At 50.4% G+C, this 21,254-nt stretch overlaps 1 protein-coding gene across 1 annotated transcript in view; it reads right to left on the reverse strand.

Annotated features, from left to right (window-relative positions):
* Window positions 1-21,254, reverse strand: part of R3HCC1L (R3H domain and coiled-coil containing 1 like) — a 193,701-nt gene that overhangs the window by 35,279 nt on the left and 137,168 nt on the right. The window lies entirely within an intron of this gene.

A 21,254-nucleotide genomic window follows, 5' to 3' on the forward strand; every position in this document is an offset into this window, starting at 1 on the left:
GATGATCCAGTCAGGTTCGAATGCAAGCTTTCTCATTTCCTGGCTGTGTGACCTTGAGTAAGTTACTTCCACTCTCTGTGCTTTAATTGTTCTTCTATAAAAAAGAACTAACAAGAGCATTTACTGCATTTGATTGTTGCGAGGTTTAAATGAGATGATATTTAGAACTCCTACTCCCCGGCATATAGTATGAGCTCAATAAAAAGTGAACTATTACTACTATTATCAACGCCATCATTGTCCCAAAGCAGCAAGCCGGAAGCCGGTGCACACCGCACCCTTCCCATCCCTTCACCCAGCTGACTTGTCCCATGCTGCACCACTCCTTTGGTTCCGTATGTCTCATTTGTCCCCTCCCTTGTCTGCTTCCTCTCCAGCTCCCTCTGGTTGACACGGTGGCCTCCATTTTCTTGCACCCTTTAACTGGGAGAGGCGAGCCACTCGTCATAATGAAAAGAGGGGTCCAGGCTTTTGCTCCCACCACGTCAGAGCAGAATGGTAAATTACACGTCACATTTCTGCAGGTGCCAGTTATATAAATTACAGGCAATGTTTTTATAACATGAACAATGAACCTTTATATAGATAAACGATTTATACGGGTTCCTCTAGGAAGGCAAATGTACGTTCTCCTGGCACACACCACTTCTCACATGTTCTCAGCAGCTACCAGAGTCCAACGTGCTGATGGAGGCGTTCCATGTTAACCTTCCTTTTAGCGTCTTCACAAGAGAACCTGGCAGATCCCTGGGGGCTTAGAAGCCACGCTGGAGGCGCTGTCACAGGAACTCAGAGGTGGAAGGACCCTCAGCAGTTACTGAACCCAGACTCTGGCCATGCCCACGAGCCCCGTGTCCAGCCCCTACTCATCAACGGAATCTGCACATCCCCAGAGAGAGCTTGTTCGCTGACGGGCAGCTCAAGATAGCAGACAGTTACGTCTTAAACGGAACTGAAAGTTACCCGTTTACAATTCCTTGCCCTGCACCCTCTTGGACAACACTGAAAAACACAACAGCCTTGTCAAGCATTTGACTTCATCCTCCCATCTTCCCTTTGTCCTCTCCTCTCCAGGCTAAAAAGCCCAAATTCCCTCAAGTATTCCAGGCCCAGTTTCTGGACTCTTCTCCATCTCACTCACTCCCCCTGACCACACCCTTGGGCTGACCCACCAGCATGAAGGTACTCCTTACACTGCAAAGCCTGGCCTGGAACGATCCGTCTAGATGAGGCCTGACCGGCCCAGCGGCTCTCAGGCCCCTTACCGCGATCCCATGAGGAATTCAGATTTGTTCTGTGATCGAAAATTTGAAGTGACTCTTCAGTTGTGGCTTTGACAGCTAAAGCCTCCTCCGGTCTTGTTCACCAGGACAGATACGCAGCCATGGCTCCCCTAACTTGCATCTGATTCTTTCACCTCAAAGTGGAACTTTATACATTTGTTGCTTATAGTCTTGGGCTCCGCATCTCCGTTTCCTCGACCAAGCAGGGATGCATGTGTCGAGGGGGTGGCCTTGACCACTCCAGCACTTAGAGAAGCAGGCATGTTTACGGTGACCCTGCTTCTTTTATTTCTCCTTCCCCAGCCTCTGCCACGGTGCTGCATATGCAGTAGGTGCTCGATATGCAGTAGGCACTCAGTAATAGCTAATTCTGTATCTAACCTGCCGTGTCACCCCCAAATCACAAGCTCGAATATGTGCTATATGTGAAGGCCCTTTGACCATTGGCAGGTGATGTAAAGATATCACTTATTATTAATGGTGTAAGGACAACTGAATGCCGATGGAAGGCGGGAGCCATCGCTCGTTTTCTCTACGCCCACGACGGCTGGAATGACGCCTCTCACAGCAGGTGCACCATGAAGGTAATCGGTTGAATTCAACCAGAGCAACTCGCCCTGCACCTTAGACACAGACTTAGAAGAAGAAAGTCCACACATGGGGCGGAAGGTTCTGGCCAGACTGTAACAGGAGATGAGGGCATAGGATGAAACAGGGAAGTAAAAAGAGAAGTGGGGACGATTCTGAACCTGAAGGGGCTCATTTCCCAGGTGTCTGAGCCGGACCGGTCAGTCCGTGCCTAAGTGGCTTCAACGCAGCATTTACGATTGCTCACGAGGCTGTGGGTCAGGGGGCAGGTCTCAGCCGGGCTTGGCTGGCACGACTGAGCTCCATCTTGCGTCTGCAATCAGCTGGCGGGTCAGCTGGTGTCCCCTCACACGCATGTCTGGCAGTTGGCTGCCTGCAGGCTGGGGTGATGGGGTGACTGGGTCATGAGTCCCTCATCATCCAGCGAGCTAGCTCCTGCTTATTCACTTGGCCGCTCAACAGGGTTCGAAAGAAAAAGCAGTAGTGCCCAAGATGTCTTGAGCCTTGGCGTGGAACTGGCCACTGTCACTTCCACTGTATTCCACTGGCCAAAGCAAGTCACAAGGCCAGCCCACATTTAAGAGGTGAGGGTGGGGGAACCTCTACCTCTTCATGTGAGGAGCTCAGACGTTACACTGCAAAAGGTACCTTTATAGGGAGGTACGAAGAGTTGGGGGCATTTTAATAATCAAATTACCCCTTTCTTGCTTCCATCCTTCCATCCGTTCACACTGCTTGGGTATCAACTATGGAACAGAACCACGCTAAGCGCTGTAAGTATGGCTGGAGAATGCGCATGTTGGCGACATGAGCCCTAGACTCTAGAAGGGGGTTCCAGTCTGAAGAAGGCCAATTAGAAGGAGGGCGGCCGATAGCCAGAGCTGCTTCCGCGGGCATGAATAGCCTCTGTCTTGCTGTGGCCATGGGAAGATGGTCCCCCCATGACCAGGCTGAACCCCGGTGCCCACCCAGCATTGCTGCTGCTGCTGGCATCCTGAACAGTTTATGAATTCGGTCAGTCACTGTGCGCGTTGCCACACCACATGTCAGTCTAGCCCTGGCAAGGACATAAACACCCTGATGGGCCTCTTGAGCACTGAAGGATCCTGGCAGTGAAGTCGGCTGTAGAGCTCTTGCGGGGTGACTTGGGACAAGGCGAGGACCGCCAGGCCAGGCGCAGCCTAGGATAGAAAGCTCCGTGCAGAGCTCTTGGCAGGGCACTGTTATAGCTCAGTTTTATGAGCTCTTAAATCTCAACATTTACTAAAATGAGGGAGCCCGGCAGGAAGATTAAGCACTGTTGGGCCCTTTAAATCATCAGCACCAGTCATCCTGGGGGCTAGATTTGTTTTAGACCCTGGCGTGATCTCTGTGTCAAAGACCCAGGGAAATGAGCAGTAGTTAAGAGCTCGGGTTCCTTGACAAGTTCTGCCCTGTATGACCTTGAGCCGGTGACAGAACATCTCTATGCCTCAGTTTCCTCTTCAGTAGGTGGGGCTGTAAGCACTTGAAAGAAAATGCCTAGGAAATTCAAGGGTGCTATTATAGGATATGGTGACTCTGGGGGTTCTTGGTAGCTTCCCGCCCTAGGAAGAACCCCTCTCCACCCACCTCACCACCATGACCTGGAACACCAGAGTCCCAGGACTCACATATCCGTAGAAGCCCTCGACTCTTAATCAGCCGGAGCCAGGAAGAGATGCTCTGACCCAACCTTAAATGGCTCAGACCCTGGAATACTCTATAATCACTCAGAGTTGCCCTGGGGCCCAGGGTAAAGATGAGGCATGCTCCTTCATTCTCTGAATCTGCTGAATGACTCCGGACAAGTCACCGAACCTCTCTGAGCCTCATAATGCTCACAGGAACTTTGGCAGAACAAAGGGCGTCAGGATGAAAGTCCTTTAGAAATTGTAAATCTCTGCATAATTCATTCATTCGTTCAACAAACATTCACAGAACGCCAGGAACCAAGCACTCTGCCAAGCCCTGGAGATGGAAAGAGCGAGCCTCCATGCTCGCCAGACACTCAGGCCTGTGTGGACAAGCGGGCGGTCAGCAAGCTCCTGTCATCAGGACAGGGTCTGGGGGAGCCCAGGGGATGGTGGCAGGGGAGCCCCGGAGTTAGGGAGGCTTCACGGAGGAGCCAAGAACAGTTAAAGCATGACAACGGAAAGGCCTGGGCCAGGCCAAAGGCTGCTAGAGAGCAGGAGGGGAAGGACAAGGAGGACAAGATGACATGTGGCCATGTGACCGTGAAAGACAATAGCAAGCTGACCGGCCGGGGCCTGGGGCTCGGATCCGCAGCAGGAGATCAGGAGGGGGAAGGCGGGCTCATGAGGGCCCCGTAGGCCACACTGAGGGAGCTAACCTGAGGTCACGGAGTGTCGTCAGCCGCAGCAGCAGGGGCTCTCGGAGGAGCTAACTCGTGCTCACGCGCGTCCTGAGCCAGCACGTCGCGAACGCGGACTGCACGCAGAGCACCACGCCGCGCACGCGCACGGGCCTTCTCCCGAGAAGTCCCCCCAGAAGGCGGGGCGTCATCAGCTGCATTTACCCAGGAGGCAACTGGGTTCCTCGCCTGAGGCCACCCAGCCAATCAGAGGCAGAGCTGGCTCCAGACCAGGCAGCTGTGCGTTACCCCCTCTCTGGGACCCTAGGTGAAGTGCAGCCTCCCCCACTTTCCCCAGGACGCTCAGAATGCGGGTGTCTTCAGCCCCCGCCCCCCGCCGCAGGGGCTGGTTCACCCACACCTGCTGCGCTTCTCACTCCCGCTCGCCCCGCTCCGCGCGGAGAACAGGCATCACCTGATCCAAATTTAAGCTCCCCCAGGACCTAGCGTGGAACCTGCCAGTAAACTCTGTCCCCAGAGAGGGCACTTGGAAATCCTCTTCATTAGACTCCTAATGTGGGAAATTAAAACTATGAGCTCGAAGCTTTTCAGGGCAGCAAATAATATTTACGGTAATACCGTTTTAGAAGATCAAATATTTATAACAGGGTAGACTGCATCGTGCTGCTCTGCTCGTTGTCTGAGCTTCTGGGCGGCGGCAGCTGCATTACGGATGCGCCCAGTCATTAAAACACTTTCAAAACCATTTGTGCTCCTGAACGCGCCTCTCCAGGGGGCAGGCTACGGCCCCCGTGCGAGAAAAGCTACCCAGGGCTCAGTAGGCCCGGGTGCCAGGGACCGCAGCAATGTCCCACCTGCCCCCTCCCTCTTAGGCTAGGGGGATGCCCCCCTTTGTTCAGGTGCTGGGGTTCCCTTTAGAACCCTTCCCCTCATCCATCATTACAGATGATCCTGTAATTACCACCTTTCTTTCTGGATTACCACCTAAGAGTTCATTCCTTAAAGGGCAGACAGTGTCTGCCTTGTGCATGCTGTCTCCTTGGGGCCTAGCACAGAGCCTGACACATGGTAGGGGCTAAACACATTATTACCGAAGGAACACCATGCTCCCAAACTCATAACTTTCTTTAAGCGCCTACTGTGGATCCATCAAAGAGGGATTTGCTACATCTTTTTTTTCTCCAGCTCTAAAAGCATATGCTTTTTTGTAGGAGACTCCATTTTACAAGGGAGTACTTTTTTTTGTCTGATTTAGTCATTTCTTCCAGTTCTAGAGTGTATCCCTTGCTTACCTGCTCCCTATTAACTATTTTCTTCTTTCTCATCTTTGTCTGATATTATTAAAATAATTTTATTATTATTTGTACAGTCTAATTCTTTTTATTTCTCTGTCTTATCCCAAACCATCACCCCCTTGGTCTTCTGGAAACTTCTCTGAACCCCAACTGACTTGGGGATTATCCAGTGACCAAGAAGCATGTCACACTCCACTCTGGCTAGTTCACTGCTGAGATCAGATGTAGGCAATGTTTTCTGGGAGGAGGCCAATCAACATTGGGGCTTCCTGGCCTTTGCAGAACGTCCTCCTGTAAATTCCTGCAGAGACTCGGCAGGGACACCAGGTCCTTTTGCTGGGTTTTATTGGATAGCTCAGTAAGATGCAATTTAGGTCAGGGAGACAGAGGCCCTGATCCCAGGATAGTCCCTTCCCAGGAGGGTGCTTTCCAAGGCAACTGATTGAGAAGTGGGGTGTATGGACTCTGGAGCCTGGGGCCAACCCCTGTGATGTGGCTTTGACACAGACAGCATCCTTTTGCATGGGCAGGCAGAGACAGACGAGTCAAAGTGTGGCCAGGAAGCAATGAGGCTATGTTTGGCTAATGAAATGAAGCTGATTTTCTGGTTTCGCGCTGAAGGCCGAAAGAGGTCTTCAAGAGCGTTTCCTATGAATTCTATGAGACGTGAAGTCTAATGAGATACTTTTTGAAAATTTTAAATGCCTTACATTTATCAGTTTGCCTATACCTGTTTCCACCTCCCCAAATACTGATGAATTAGTGACAAATGGCTTCTCTCAAACATCCTGCTTACTTACGTGTTCAATGATTTTACCCTTCATTATAGATCAGTGGTTCTCAAACTTGTCCATGCGGCTGAGCACCTGGAAGTTAAGGGCTTTTTGCGGAACACCATGAAATACTGATATATTTAATCCCATTATGTGAGCCAGGAACAGTTTTACTAGCAGAAAATATGACTCTATGAATGTGTGCAATCTAATATCATGACCACAAACACACGTGTCCTACAAGAAAAAAAAAGAAGCTGTCAGGCTGAGATTGGCTCTGTGCACAGCCTCTTTGGTATCTATCTGTTTGTTGCTGGTTCATTCCTGCTGTTTTCTTCTGAGGCTGCCCAGTGGTCAAGGAGCAGTAGGTACCGAAGCCTTAAGGAAGAACTCAAGGGTGGGGGTGAGCAGACTAAGCAGGTGGGAGCAGGAATCCAGTTCATCAGGGTCAGAAAGCCCCTTCCAGCTGCCCTGACAAGGGGTTCTGGTGTCTGCGGTGCCCCAGGGACTTGGGCGGCACCTGCCCGCCCCCACCCCCGCCCCCATCCCCAGCCCCTGCAGCTGCTAAGACCTGGGGCTAAAGCTTTACCTCGATACCTCAGCTGTTCCCTGCAATCTCATGTTCTCATACAACCTACGTCACCTAGGCCAGTCTCTCCCTCGTGACCATGACAAACCAGGTGGGCATACCTGGAAGGACGGAAAGCAGGAAGTCACCACCTGACAATCCACGTCACCCAGGAGAGGCCCCACCCAGGTAATCCAGCATGATCTCACCCCTGGCCTGAGGGGGTGCCATCTAAGGAAGAGGTTAAGAGGCCCTTGATTCTGTTCCCTTCTCTCCCGCCACAGCCCCACCCTGTGCTCTTTTGAGAGCCACAGCCTTCGTGGACTCCAGTCTTCCACTGATGTTTTCCCGACTGAGTTCTGAATCCTTTGTACCCGTTTCCTAGGGCTGCCATAACAAATGACCAAAAACTTGGGGTTTTAAAACAACAGAAATTTGTTTTCTCATAGTTCTGGAGGCCAGGAGTCCAAAATCAATATCACTGGGTCAAAATCAAGCAGAGCTGCACCCCCTCCAAAGGCTGGGGGAGAGACTCCTTGCCTCTCCCAGCTGCTGGGGGCTCCAAGTGTCCTTAGGCTTGTGGTTGCTTGACTGCAACGCCTGCCTCTCACCTCATCGGGCTTCTTTTCTGTCTCTTATAAAGGTTTAGGGTCTACCCAGATAATCCAGGATGATCTCACCTCAAGATCCTTAATTTGACCCCAACTACAAAGACCCTTTTGCCAAATAAGTTCACATGCATAAGTTCTGGGGATTAAGACATGGGCATATGTTGGGGGAAGGGGACGGGAGTGGGGGGAGGTGGGCAGGGTGCTGCTCGACCCACTACACCCAAGATAGGATCACTCTGGGGAAAAGTCTTATCACCAGGGATGATGCTAGCTCACCTCTACATTCCTCCTCTTTGGGTTCCCTTTGCCGTGGTCTGCTTCTCCATCTCACTCTGGCCCACAGTCTTGGCTTAGATTGTTATAAGATCTAGATCTTGCCTGGACCCTACAGTAGCCACCCCAAGGAATGAACAGTGCCACCAACAGGTGGACCTAAGAATTGCACCCAGCTTCACGCCCATCTCACCCTAAGACCAGCACACCTGACCTTCTAGAAGGAAATAGATTTTCCATACGGACTGGCTTACTCCAAAACGATAAATAAATTATTTTTTTATTTTACCTTTTTAAAGCTAGCCCCCAAAGATGGTCTTTTGGGTACAAAGTTGACAACAGTAAAGAAAACAATTGAAATTGTTTATTTTCTACAATTAGGACCAGAAAGTAAGATTATCACAGTCTGATTAAAGCTGAGAATTTCTGGGGCCACTGGCAAGTCTCATCCCCTCTGCCTCTGGGGAAACATTGTCCTTAAGACTGTGAATATAATAAAGCAGGTGATACTTGAGAACAAGGTTCCGCCTCCGGCTGATTCTCCCAGGTGCAGCAAAATGTAAAGATGAAGCCCCTGCCAAGTCTAGACAGACCCCCCACCCCCAGAGGAATTCCACGAGGCCGGTGAGTGAGGGTCCCCAACTTCACCCCACTAATCCCTTTCTGCTCTGTCGCTTCAGAAATGCTTGTCATCTGCCAGAGGATAGTCATGTCATGTGCTCCTGTCATCAGGCTGCTAAATGGCTTGCTCTTATGTATGCATTTTGGCCATTTGGATTTTCCATCTCATTGTCTCTTATCCGCAGTGCAGAATGCCGAAGAAGCCTCACCAGCTCTTTCCAATTCCAACACAGCTTTTCTCTCCTTTCAGAAGGTGACACTGAATGGCAGCAAGGTGGCAAGGGGGCCCCTGGCCGGGACCCCTCACAGCCTGCGGGGCTCCGGGCGGAGGGGGCGCTCATGCACAGACCCACCTCCAGTTTGAAGCACAGAACGTGACCTCAGCGCAGCTCAGAGAGAGCAGCGAGCAGGAAATTCTGACACCACTCCTGGGGGTATCTCAGCACCACTTCCTGGCCAAGTTGTTAGAAAATTATCTGTTTTTTTGTATTTTGTTTTCTTGGTTTTTTTAGTGTCTTGTGTCTCGCCAGACGGTGAACTCCCAAGGACAGAGATAATAATAGCACTAATGGCCACCATTTATTCAGCGCTTACTATGTGTCCTGCACTGTTCTCAGCATTTAACATACATGGCCTCGGCTAACCCTCATTATCGCTCAGCAGGCTGGGTGCTGCTGCTGGCCTCATTTTGAAGATGAGGAGGCTGATACACAGGGCGGGTGAAGTGGCCCGGGGATGGAGCTGGAGTTTGAATCCAGTCCCACCAACGCCAGAGCTTGTGTTCTTACCCCCAGCACCAACCACAGTGCCTGTCACACAGTAGGCATTTCATAAAATGCAGCGAAAGGAACAAGTGGAAAAATAAACGCCTTCTCCCTGTTTTGGCCGCGCTCAGCAGCCCCCGCCCCGTCAGCTCTTCCCAGCACCGAGACAGAAGCCTGGCCCTTCCAAGCAGGCCTCCCGCTGAAGGACCCCGGCCTGCCGACTTCTCAGCGCTGCAGTGTGATTCCGGGGGGGGGGGTGGTCATAGTTCTGCACAGCGAATCCACAGGACAAGACGAGAGAAACCAAACTTGTCCGCTGAGACTCCTCTGGATGCAGCCATCACAGGCATAAGACAGTGATGTGCACCTTTTCGTGGCGGCCCTCCCTCTGCCTTTGTAGACCACCTGCCCCTGGTCTTGGCTGCTGGGGAAAGAGGCATAAAGTAGATGTGAGGAGAGGCCTGGTTCCCAGGGTGTCCACTGAGAAGGACATAGTGCACCTGGATCCTTCCAAGAATCAGAGTCTCAGAGAGCGGAGGGCAACTAAGGGCGACCAAGACGTAGAGGGACAGGATGGCCTTTGGAGCAGGCAGACCAGGTGCTGCAGGCCAGCTGGATGGCCTCAGAGTAGCCTCAACCCTCAAAGCCCACAATTCTTCATCTGTAAACACAGGAAGCTCAGACTTCTTAATTACGAGGATTAATAAGATACAAATATGTGAAAGGCCTCCCTGGCTGTCTGCTGGTCTGGCCTCGGGACTGGCCTGAGTCCTTCCGCTCCGGGCCTCCCAAGGGTCTGAAACACAGCACCACACAGAATGGCGGTTAAACGCACAGGCTCTAGAGCCACGTGTCCTGCCTCGGAGTCTCAGCTCAGAAGCTTCCTGGCTGCACGACTTCACGACTTTTCTCTCTGCCTCAGGTTCTCCAGCTCTCAAAGGCGCTGTTCACTTGTCCCTCCTTCACAGTTGTGAGGATGGAAGGAAGCAAAGGCCTGGACGAATGTCCCCATGACTAGTAATGTCACAGCAGCAGCAGGGGCAGCATCTTTATGATGACTCCCTCTCATCCCCAGAGACGGGGAAGCACTGTCTCCGGCAAGGACTAGCGTGAGAAGGCCCCCCCTCAGTCCCTACTCCTCACGCTGGAGCGCCTGACATCAAAGGCCCCAGGAAAGAATCTGGAGCCCTTAGGATCCTGGGCCCTCCCTCAGAATATTCAGAGCCCCCCAGACTTCTACCCTAGCAAAGATTCAGGAACTCAGGTCTAGGGCTCTGTAGAGAGAGACCAGGGTGGGAACCCCAGTTCTGCGACATGTCACAATACACTAGGTACTTAACTTCTCTGGGTCTCAGTTTCCTCATCTGTGAAGTGGGGGGAATCATAGTATCTAATCTCCTAGGGTTGAGGCTTAAATGAGGTAATGCATGTAGCTCATTTAGAACGGACCTCAAATTGTGAGCACCCAGTAGGGTTTGGCTGTAACCCTATTTGTACCGTGCTTTACGCAGTTTATAAAGCGTTTTCACATAGGCTCTCCTTTTGACGATCCAACCATAGTGGCAGCCCCAGGGAGCCTTCAGATTCATCAAGCGCTAGACATTCCAAAGTAGGAATTAGCCCTGGTTTGTTTGTTTGTTTTTTATAGAGAAAGCCAGCGAGAGAGGGAACACAAGCAGGGGGAGTGGGAGAGGAAGAAGCAGGCTCATAGTGGAGGAGCCTGATGTGGGACTCGATCCCAGAACGCCGGGATCACGCCCTGAGCCGAAGGCAGTTGTGCCACCCAGGCGCCCCTGGCCCTGTTTTGACAGAAGAACTCAAGGATCAGAAAGAACACGTGACAGGCCCAGGGCAGGGCCAAGCCTTATGACCCTTGACAGCATCCCCTTAATCACGGTGCCAGGCTATTTCCCAACCAAGGAAAAAATGTCACCACACCCATGGAGACGTTTAATTTTGTTACAGCCCTGGAGATCTAAGTTACTTCTTTGCCCGGGCTCTGCTGGGTAAACAGCTTTGCTACATGTCACCTTTGAGAAAAGGCCGCTGTTATAAGGCCAGAGCTTGGATGTTGACATGCTGGGAACAGTTGCCCACCCGTTTTCATCCTGCAAATAAATGCCTGGCGTCTGGCCAGGGGCAGGGTGGCCTCAGTATAGATGAAAGCAGAGCCTCGTTGACAACCCCACCGCCCCCCCCCCCTCCGAGCTGGAGGCAAATGGCCCCTCCTCTGTTGTTTTCCAGTATCTTCTCCCTATTAAAATGCAGGCTACGTCAATCCCCTGCTGGAAATTGTGCTTTTGCCTATGATATGAAAGCTGTGACCATACTCATGTTCCCCAAACACTTATTTGCTGACCCAAGGGATCCCTTTAGCTAAGAGTCTCAAAGGCCTGAGTAATCCCCCGATTTCAAAAGACGCCCCTTTAAGAAAGCAGCCAGAGCTAAACCCAAGCCATAGGCAGACATATCTTCTATGCAAGAGAGCAAAGACTGAGAAATAACAATAGCCCCAAACAGAGATCCTTCTAGTTTATTCTAAAAGAAAAGAATGTGTTCATTACCTCCCAACCACACCATGGAGCTGCCCCAGACCCCTGTGTCCCAACATGTGCTCCATGGAATGTTCCACGGATATGAATAAATAAGCCTCCAGGGGCAAGAAGGCATTGGAAGAGGGGGTGCCATTGCCAAATAAGTTTGAGAAAGTCTGGACTAAAGAAACTTAAACCAGTGTCTTTCCTTCTCAAGCCTTTGAAAATGCTAATGGAGATGAGCTATAGGAGAAAGAAAGGTCCGGAACGCAATGCTTCCCAAATGTTTGGCCATCAGCATCTCCCACCCCTGTGGCATGGAGCCGTGTAATGCGGCCATTCTGGGAACGCCGCAGTCCCCATCCTGAGAACCCCATAAAGGCAAAGCCTGCCTTCTTCATCGTTGCTTCCCTAAAGCACCTGGCACGGCACCTGTCCTACAGTAGACAGCAATCAAACTTTGTTGACTTTCATCGAATTCTAAAGCCCTTTAATTCTAAAGCTGTTTGTCAGCGGCTTGGCAAGGTCTTTGTCCTCGGAATTCTAGATTTTAATGCTCCCAGGTGTCCCTGAACACTTGGAGCAGTTTCTACTTTAGCCTCAGGTAAATGTACCTTAAATTCCTGCCCAGGATGTTGCTGGCTTCTGAGAACGCTTCCCTGGGATGCCTAGTTCTTACCCTTAAAGGCAAGAGAAGAGCCATCGGCCACAGGAGTTCACGAGCCAGCTCCTCCCCTCCCCAGTGTGTGGCCTCGAGCAGGGCACAGACTCCATTTCTCATGGGAAACGTGAGCGTGATTCCTTCCTAAGCTCCCCTCGAGGATTTAATGAGAGAGCGGAAGTGACGTACCTGCCGCTCAGTGGCCCTTTCCTGGTATTAGCTCCTTCCTTCGTCACACTTCCCAAAGTCTGAGTGAGTTAGAGGCAGGTGCACCTGCAGACGAGCGCAGCCCACGAGCTGGGGCGAGACCCTCGCAGAGGGAAACGCAAACCTCTGACCATCAGTAAGAATGCCGAGGAAGGGCTCGCAAACGGCCAAGCCGTACCTCCCCCGGAGGCCCAGAAGCGAGCTGCCGGCCGAGCTAGCCCAGCTTACAGAGGTCCTCTGCTGGAGGGAAGGCATCTACGCTTGGTCAAAACCACAGAATGCCTGCTACGAGGCCTGAGGTTTCAGCAAATAGTTCAGAACCCGCATCACCAAGCTCGGCTTCCCTCTCAGAGCACTCAAGCGGACACTGTTCTGTGTCAGCTCGGAGCCAGCAGAGAGGGACAGACGCATCTGCCCCAGGGTCCCCACTCAGCCACGTAGCTGTGCGATTTGGAACACACTAATGTCTTTGAGCCTCATTTTCCTTGCCTATAAAATGGGAATCACGATGCCCATCTCCTTAGAATGTTATTATAAAAATGAAATGAGCTAGAGCAAAATGAAAAGACTTCATAAACTGCGTAGTGTCCTGCCATTCAAAGAGAAGCTGTCTTGATGCTATTTCTTAGGGAAAGCTCCATGACGTGCCCAGGGCTTCCGACGTGTGACACGGGCTGCCCAGGGCAAGGAGGCTCTACTCTCTGGATCCTGCAGCAAAGGCAGTGCCACACCCTTCGGGGACCACTCCCCTGTGACCTCTTCCCTGGAGGCCTCGCTGACGCTCAGCCCAGCACTCCGACAACCTGCATATGCTCCCGTCCTTCTTTAAATAAAAGTGACCTTCGCCGAGCACAGACTGCGACCCGACTATGGCACCGGGCATGATGTGCTCTACGTCACTGAGTCCTCACATAGCCCCGTGGTTTGGGAAAGAGGAGCTTCACTTCACACTTAGGGAGACCAAGACCTGGAGGCCATGCTGGGGAGAGGGAAAAAGGCAAGGAAAGAGAAATGACCTGTTTTCGAGGGAGGTGTCAGTTACTACCTGGTCAATGAATGGAAATGATGAATCATCAACCACTAAATTACTATTATAAGCATTAGGTAGCAAGAAAGGAAAATGATTGTAGAATGATGAAAAACCGAGAGCAAAATGCCGGGAGCACCGTGGCTGCAGCCGAGGGCTCACACTCCTAAGTGTGAGCCGTGGGCTTTTAGGTTGATTTCCACATGAATTAATTGCATCTTGTAAGTGGGGGCGAGAGGGCACAGGTGCCCACGTTAGGGGAGCACAATGAAGGTAAGATTTCGCAGGTGCTGGTGGCAGGGGCCAGCATCAAAAAGTAAGGGGACGGGCTGCGCAGGGATCTGGGGTTGGCTGAGTGCAGAGGCTTCAGTGGAGCCCAGAGCACGAGGAGGGAAATTGGGAGGACTGAGACCTAGAAACCAGAGCATAGACGTGCTTCCCGATTGCTGGGTGTTTTCTTTGGTTTCCAGGCAGCAGAGAGCCACGTTTCTGAGCCGGATGTGATACCTGGAGCTGTCTCTGTTCCCTGGTGTAAAGAAGGTCCAAGGATTGCCCTGCAGCAATGCGGGGGGGGGGGGGGGGGGTCCCTTGAAGAAGGAACTGTCCCACCCTCCCTCTCTGAGGGTGGATTTGAGCCCTCTGTGTCTCTCTAGGAGCCAGGACCCAGGACATCCTTGCCCTGCAGAGCCTGCCCAAGCCCCAGCTTTCCTAGGCTGGACTCTGAGGCCCCGGAGGCCCCAGGGAGCCTTGTAGCTGAAGCTGGTTCAGGGGCGGCCATAAGAGGGCAGGAGAGCGCTGGTAATGGGCACTGCAGCACCGGCTGCGTCTCTGGAGCAGCGCTGGCCTGACCCGCAGCAGGAGGCCCTGGGAGCTCTGCTGGCTGGTGGGCAGTCGGGGTGGGATGGGTTGGGGTGCAGTGGGGTATGGGAAAGAGAGGGAGAGGGAGGGGGGAAGGCTAACACTTGGGGCAAATGCCATGATGAACACTGGACTATATCAGACAGACCTGGGTTGGATTCCCCGCTGAACCACTTCCCGGCTGTATGAGATTGGATGTGTTAACTGACCTCTCTGTGCCTCATTTCCTCTTTGGCAAGTTAGGAAATGTTAATAGCAAAGTTATTGAGGTGGTCACACCAAAGAAGGTGGGGGGGGCAGTCCTGCATTGATCCTGAGGCACTGGTCAATGCCTGTCTTACATACAGGTGCACAGACGGAGGCTTGACTGTGGCCCGGGATGGGGGCTTCTCTCAACTCTCTCACTTCTTACTGGAAGAAAGCCCACTGGGGTCACTCACCTACAGCCTCCCCAGGGCCTCTCTCTGCTGCTGGACCACATCCTTACCCTCTTCCCCTCACCCTGCCCCTATCACTTTCCCAAGAAACACCAGGAAACTTGCCCACCCAACCCCTGATTGCCAGAACCTGCCAGAATGTGCCTCCAAGTGTGAGAGTCCCCTCCAGGAATTCCTTCCAGCTTTAGGGTCCCACCTGTGACCTAAGAAGGCTGCATGGGCCACTTTCCCAGAGCAGAGTGAGTCCAGAGTCTTTGGGACGCATGCACACCTTGAAACCCGATTAACAGAACAAGAATCACAGAGTGAAGCTTTGAGTGCCCAGGTGCCCGCTAAGCTCTTTACATGGGATCTTGATTCAATCCTCAGCAACAAGCGTATGAGGCTACTGTCCCATTTCACAGACGAGCAAGCCAAGGCATGGAGAATTTCAGGGGTCTTCCCGGGCCCTCCCAGCTGGCTTCCACATCCGGGCTGTCCGATCGGAGAGAGTTACCCTCCCCACCACGGGCTGGTCGTACCCAACCACCCCCTGGGTCACACAGCAGATCTGCAGGGATCTGGGCTGGCAGCTCAGACCGCCACTCTGGGCACGGGTCCTCGTCCTTGCCACCCTGCCTCTTCTGGGCAGTCCCAAGGCCAGATGATGCCGCTCTTTGCTTCTCCCCTAACACCCTGCTGCCTGCACACCCAGAGGGGCTTCCTGACAGCTGAGCTCCTCTCCGGAGCCTGCCAGACCCCCAGGCACGCACGCAAGGCCCCCACTCCCCCAGCTCCTACCCCAGAGGCTGCAGTGGGCAGCGAGGACGGCTCACCATGGCATGAAGGCACGAACCCAGTTCCTCAGGGGCTCAGCTGGGACTGTTTCACCGCCCCCAGGATCTCATCCCAAACCTCTCTCCCCGCAGCCACCCTGCTTCGAGCTGCATCCCATCCCCCTCTCTTTTTGTGTGTCTTCTCCCTGAGCTAGAAGGCTTCAGAGTCGCTAGCATAGAGGTTTCCCAACCAAGCCCTGGGGCTGGTGGGGGGGGGGGTGGTTGGGGGAATCCCTGGGGAGGTGCCTCCAGGGTAGGAGGCAGAGAGGGGCTCTGGGCCCCCTTCCCCACTTCTACTAGAGAGGCCCAGCTGTTAGTCCGTTTCATGTAACAGAATTCCGCGTATGCTTTTGTTTGAACAAAGGGTTCTTTCTGAGTGTGAGAAAGCCTTCAAGCCCCTAAAGTGGGATCAAACCCTCAGCAGGTTCTGCCCTCCCTCCAAACCTCGGTCTTAACATTAGTGCCCAGCCAGCCAGATTCCGCCCCTTCTCCTGTTGCCACCTTGCAGATATTTATAGCATCACTGTGGCCACCAGAGAGCGTAATGGGCTTTTTAGGCTAAACCAATTAAACTCTCCGCCAGTAAGTCATGTCTCCAGGACGGCTTCTGCCGCCCTTCTCTGAACTTGTTCTATCTTCATTATCTCAGCTTTTCACGGCCGGGGGGGGGGGGGGGGGGACGACACCGCCCAGGAGTTCACACATAGGTTACTGGGGGATGTCTGCTTCTCTTTCCAGTCCCTTCGGTGTCCTTCTGCCCAACAGCATTTCTCGATCCCTGGCTGCAGACCTGGGCAATGCTGTCCACCCCCTTGTAAACTGGGAAGCAGAATATACTTAAGAAGAGGACATTGGTCTTTTCCTCCTTTTTCCCTTTGCTCCCTCCAATCGACAAATACCAGCATCTACGCCGTGGGGAATACACCTGGACGGCAACATGCAAAGATGATTGACTTCCAGGATGGGCCGCCCAGCCCTACCGTCTGCTGCAAGCTGGCGTGAAGCGTTTCCCCAGGGTTGACTGGGAGCCCGAGGATCCATGAAGATAGAACAAGGGATCTAGGAGCTTGAGGCAAGATACTACGTTCTCATTTCTTGTCTAAATCAAAAATAAAATATTTACTTTTTAAATGGATGGTGTAAGTGCTCTGAAGGCGTGCCATGAGAACACACCCACCGAATCAGCTGAGATCAGGAATGCTTGCCCGTGACTCAGTCCCCAGCCTGCTGCTCATCTCGTAGCCGACCACCGAGACCACCCTGGTAGCTTTCGCCATCACACAGTATTAAATTCTTTTTATGTTTAGTCATACTCAGCTTAATTTACACCCAGTATGGACCACCAGTTTAAGACAAGAAGCATAAGGAACACTGAGATGGAAATATGATATCAAGTTAATGAGGAACATAAAATACAGAGTAATCCTCAAAATTTTCCCAGTACTCCATAAACCATTGCTAAAAAGGGCAAGCACACAATGGCAATTATAGTCAATTTGGCTTTTTTATTTATTAAGAATAAAGATGATCCACTCCTGTAATGTGTTTTTGAAAAGTGTTTATATATAGCTGTTTCAAGCTTTCTCTTTAGTCTCAATATACAATAGAAGAAACCCTTTACATTTAAAAAACAAGTTGATTTTTCAAAACACAAAAATTTTGGTAACTCCCAACAAAAAGGTCCTAAAAAACAGCTTTTGATGCTGCAACTTATTGCAACTTAACTTGCATTTTAAAATATATTTGGTCTTCAATGAAACATCAAATTACAATTTTGTCAACAAATCACCTTTCTGCATAATTAACTTAAAGCAAATTAAACATTATTTATCACTTATTCAATGGGGGAAATGCCCAAATTCATCTTTAAACATTATGGATATAATTAAAGAGTGATTAAAATAAACTTTATAATCCAATATTTAATAATACCCTGATCTAAAATTATATTATTACATTTAAAAATTACTCTCTTACATACCACAGAAAAATTACAAAATGATTTAAAAAAACTCATTAGTGTTGTTCTCTAAACTTTTCCAGTTTTTTTTTTTTTTTTTCTTTTTGGATCCCATGACAGATTTGCATTTGTGGGCCCCTGTAGTTAGATGAAGTTGTATCCCTACTTCTAGCCAATGAGTTAGGAAGTAGATGTTTCTAGACCTCCCAAATTTCCTTTTCTCTCTGGCACAGGGACTGGTGACATTTGAGATGGTGGCTGTTCCATCAGTTGGGGTCCCTAGGCTACCACGATGAACACAGCACTCCTGTTGTCCCATAATGGACACGTTGACCCAGCAAGAAAGAGAACTGTTTTAAGCCACTAAGATTTGGAGCCTGTTTGTTACTGTAGTTTACCCAAGCCTATCTTGACTGATATAATTCACAGGTGGGACTATGTGAGATTATCTATCACTTTATTCCTAGATAATCTCTACCCACAGAAATAATAGTACAGTGGGTCAAGCTTCAGTCTTAGGGAAACATACCTGTGTCTGGATCCTGTGGCTTGGGCAAGTTACTTTACTTCTCTGAACTTAGTTTCTTTATCTTTAAATACATGCATAATACCTACCTCTACTGGTTGGTGAAGGGTTTAGAATAACATATAGCAAAGGTCTTGCACCAAGTCTAACATATAGACACTTAAGAAATAGAAGCCATTATATGTTTTTCGTGTATTGAGTTTGAGAAGTTCTTTGTAGATCTTGGGATACCAGTCTTTTATCTGTAGTATCATTTGCAAATATATTCTCCCATTCCGTGGGCTGCCTCTTAGTTTTTTTGACTGTTTCCTTGGCTGTGCAGAAGCCAAAGATACAGACGTAGTGAAGAGAAGGGCCATATGCACCCCAATGTTCATAGCAGCATTGTCCACAATAGCTAAATCGTGGAAGGAGCCGAGATGCCCTTCACCAGATGACTGGATTAAGAAGATGTGGTCCATATATACAGTGGAATATTACTCAGCTATCAAAAAGAACGATTTCTCAACATTTGCTGCAACATGGACGGTACTGGAGGAGATAATGCTAAGTGAAATAAGTCAAGAAGAGAAAGACAATTATCATATGGTTTCTCTCATCTATGGAACATAAGAACTAGGAAGATCAGTAGGAGAAGAAAGGGATAAGGGGGGTAATCAGAAGGGGGAATGAAGCATGAGAGACTATGGACTCTGAGAAACAAACTGAGGGCTTCAGAGGGGAGAGGGGTGGGGAATTGGGTTGGGCTGGTGATGGGTAGTAAGGAGGGCACGTATTGCATGGTGCACTGGGTGTTATACGCAACTAATGAATCATCGAACTTTACATCAAAAACCAGGGATGTACTGTATGGTGACTAACATAATATAATAAAAAATATTATTATAAAAAAAAGAAATAGAAGCCATTATAGATATTTTAGTAAACTTCCTTCCTCTTCCCAGCACCTCTTGTCCATGTCCCTTTCCTGTGGCAAACTACTCCTCCCCCTCTCCAGTCATGTGATTCTAATGAGACTGCCAATCACAGTGGCCCATGCCCTGGTGGAAAGGATGAGCATGTAACCAAGTCCTCACCAATCCCCCTCCCCATTCACAGGGATTGGTCAAAGGGCTGGGCATGTAACCCAAGCATGGCCAATCAGGACTGTTCCATGGGATTTGCTATAAGACAATGAGAGAGAGGTTTCATCCTCCATAGAGAGTGACCAATGATGTCATAAGCCTAGAGCTGGCAGTGGTATTATTCCCTACTACATAGATAAAATTCTTCAATGAAGGAAGAGAGAAGAGCCAAGAGATAGAGTGATGTGGAGGAGGGAAGAAAAAAGAGAGATAGGAAAAGAGGGAAAGAGGGGGAGGAAGGGAGGGAGGGAGACAGAGAGAGAGAGAGAGAGAGATGAGCTCTCATCATAGTTACTCTGGATTTAACCAGCCTCGTCCGATGCCAGCAAATACCTCTTCATTCCTAGTTATATGAGTCAATGAATTTCTCATGGGCTAAGCTAGTTTGTGTTGAGTTTCTGTTGTTTGCAATCAAAAGCATCTTGATGAGTTCAGACATGCACACACAAACATAGCACAACCCAGGCACAATGTGATAAGCACCACAGGAGACATACCAAAGGTGAGCAAAAATACAGCAGGGGGAGTAGTCAGGTCTGACTGGCTAAAGCAGGTGATGATCAGGAAGGGCTTCCTGAGGGAGGTGGCATTTCAAGCAGAGCCTTCAAGAAGGTAACCTGTCAATGGGTGGTGTTGTATTTATTTTACCTTTTTAAGCCCTGTGAACATACATCCTCTCCCCACCTCATCCCTTTCAGACCTGGACAATAAATCTAGGAGGCGATGTGAATTTTCCCTACTTTCCTATGATTAAAGATTAAGTTAGTGTTAAAGAAAAAATTTAGAAAGTTTCCAGAGAGATTTTTCTTAAACCCTGTAGTTTCCCCACATCACCTACCACCCCAAATACTAATCAGGTATCAACAAAGCAACAGGTACCAGGGAAACACAGGTAAACAAGGCAGACACACCTCCCAACTTCATGGTCCACTGGGAGAGGGTAGGGGACAGACATCATGAATATTCGTGAGAGCCACAAGAGAAAGCAAAAAGGAGGAAGATGGAAAATAACTGGGGGGTAGAAGGAGAGGCAGCCATCTCACATAGGATGTCCAAAGACTTTCTAAGGCTTCAGAAAAGAAGGCTTATTTTCCTCTAGAAAAGAAGGAGGCAGTCATACATGAGAGGAAGCTCATCGGGGCAAAGGGACCAGTGTGTTCAGAGGCTTGGAAGAGGAAGGAGAAGAATGTTAGGGGAATTGAAGTAAGAGCAATGTGGATACAGCGTGGTAACCACAAGGAGCCTGGAGAGAACGGAGCCTGACAGCTAGCCAAGGGCTCAAGCACACAGTCTTGATAGGCATGGAAGGAACTGGGGCTTATTTTATGGGTGTAGAAAATTCCTATAAAGTTTCAAGCTGGAGAATGACAAGATCTCTCCCATCCCCATCACTACAAGCCCAAATCCTAACTTTTGCCCCACCAGCCCCATGTGGAGGGATCTAAGGACCTCACTCACCTGACTGGTTCCTCTATAGCTTCCTCCTGGAGTCCCAGAGTCTCTGTCCTGGGGGCCGGACCCCATTGTCCTGGTGCTCAAGCTCCAGCCTTAATTACTTGCCCTGCAGCCCATTTTCTCTGAGATTGGGGCCTCCCTGTTCTCATCACTTTTCCTGGGCTAGAGTATTTCAAAGTATCTTACCAAGGCATCTGAATCAGAATCACCCAAGGAGCTTGTGCAAAACCAGCTCCCAAGAGAGGCTGATTGGCCAGGCCTGGTTTGTAGAAGCTTCTGAAGGCTTCAGAAGAACCTCCTCATATGAGGTGGGGCTGCTTTCTCCTGGGATCCCTCTCCAGGACTGACCCTCTGTCTGCCAGTTCGCCTGCTTTGCCTTCCTGCTAGGCACCCAAACATAGACCACCTTCCCAGGGTTCCCCCAACTTCCCAGACTCCGAGTATCCAAGGCCCATCTGCCAGGCCCATATCCCCAGCTATTTCTTGCAGGACATCCCCCCGAGTGCCTGACGTCTGTCTGA

This window comes from Ursus americanus, chromosome 6, assembly GCF_024610735.1.
Source record: "Ursus americanus isolate L20-20 chromosome 6, mUrsAme1.1.p, whole genome shotgun sequence".
Taxonomy (NCBI): Eukaryota; Metazoa; Chordata; class Mammalia; order Carnivora; family Ursidae; genus Ursus; species Ursus americanus.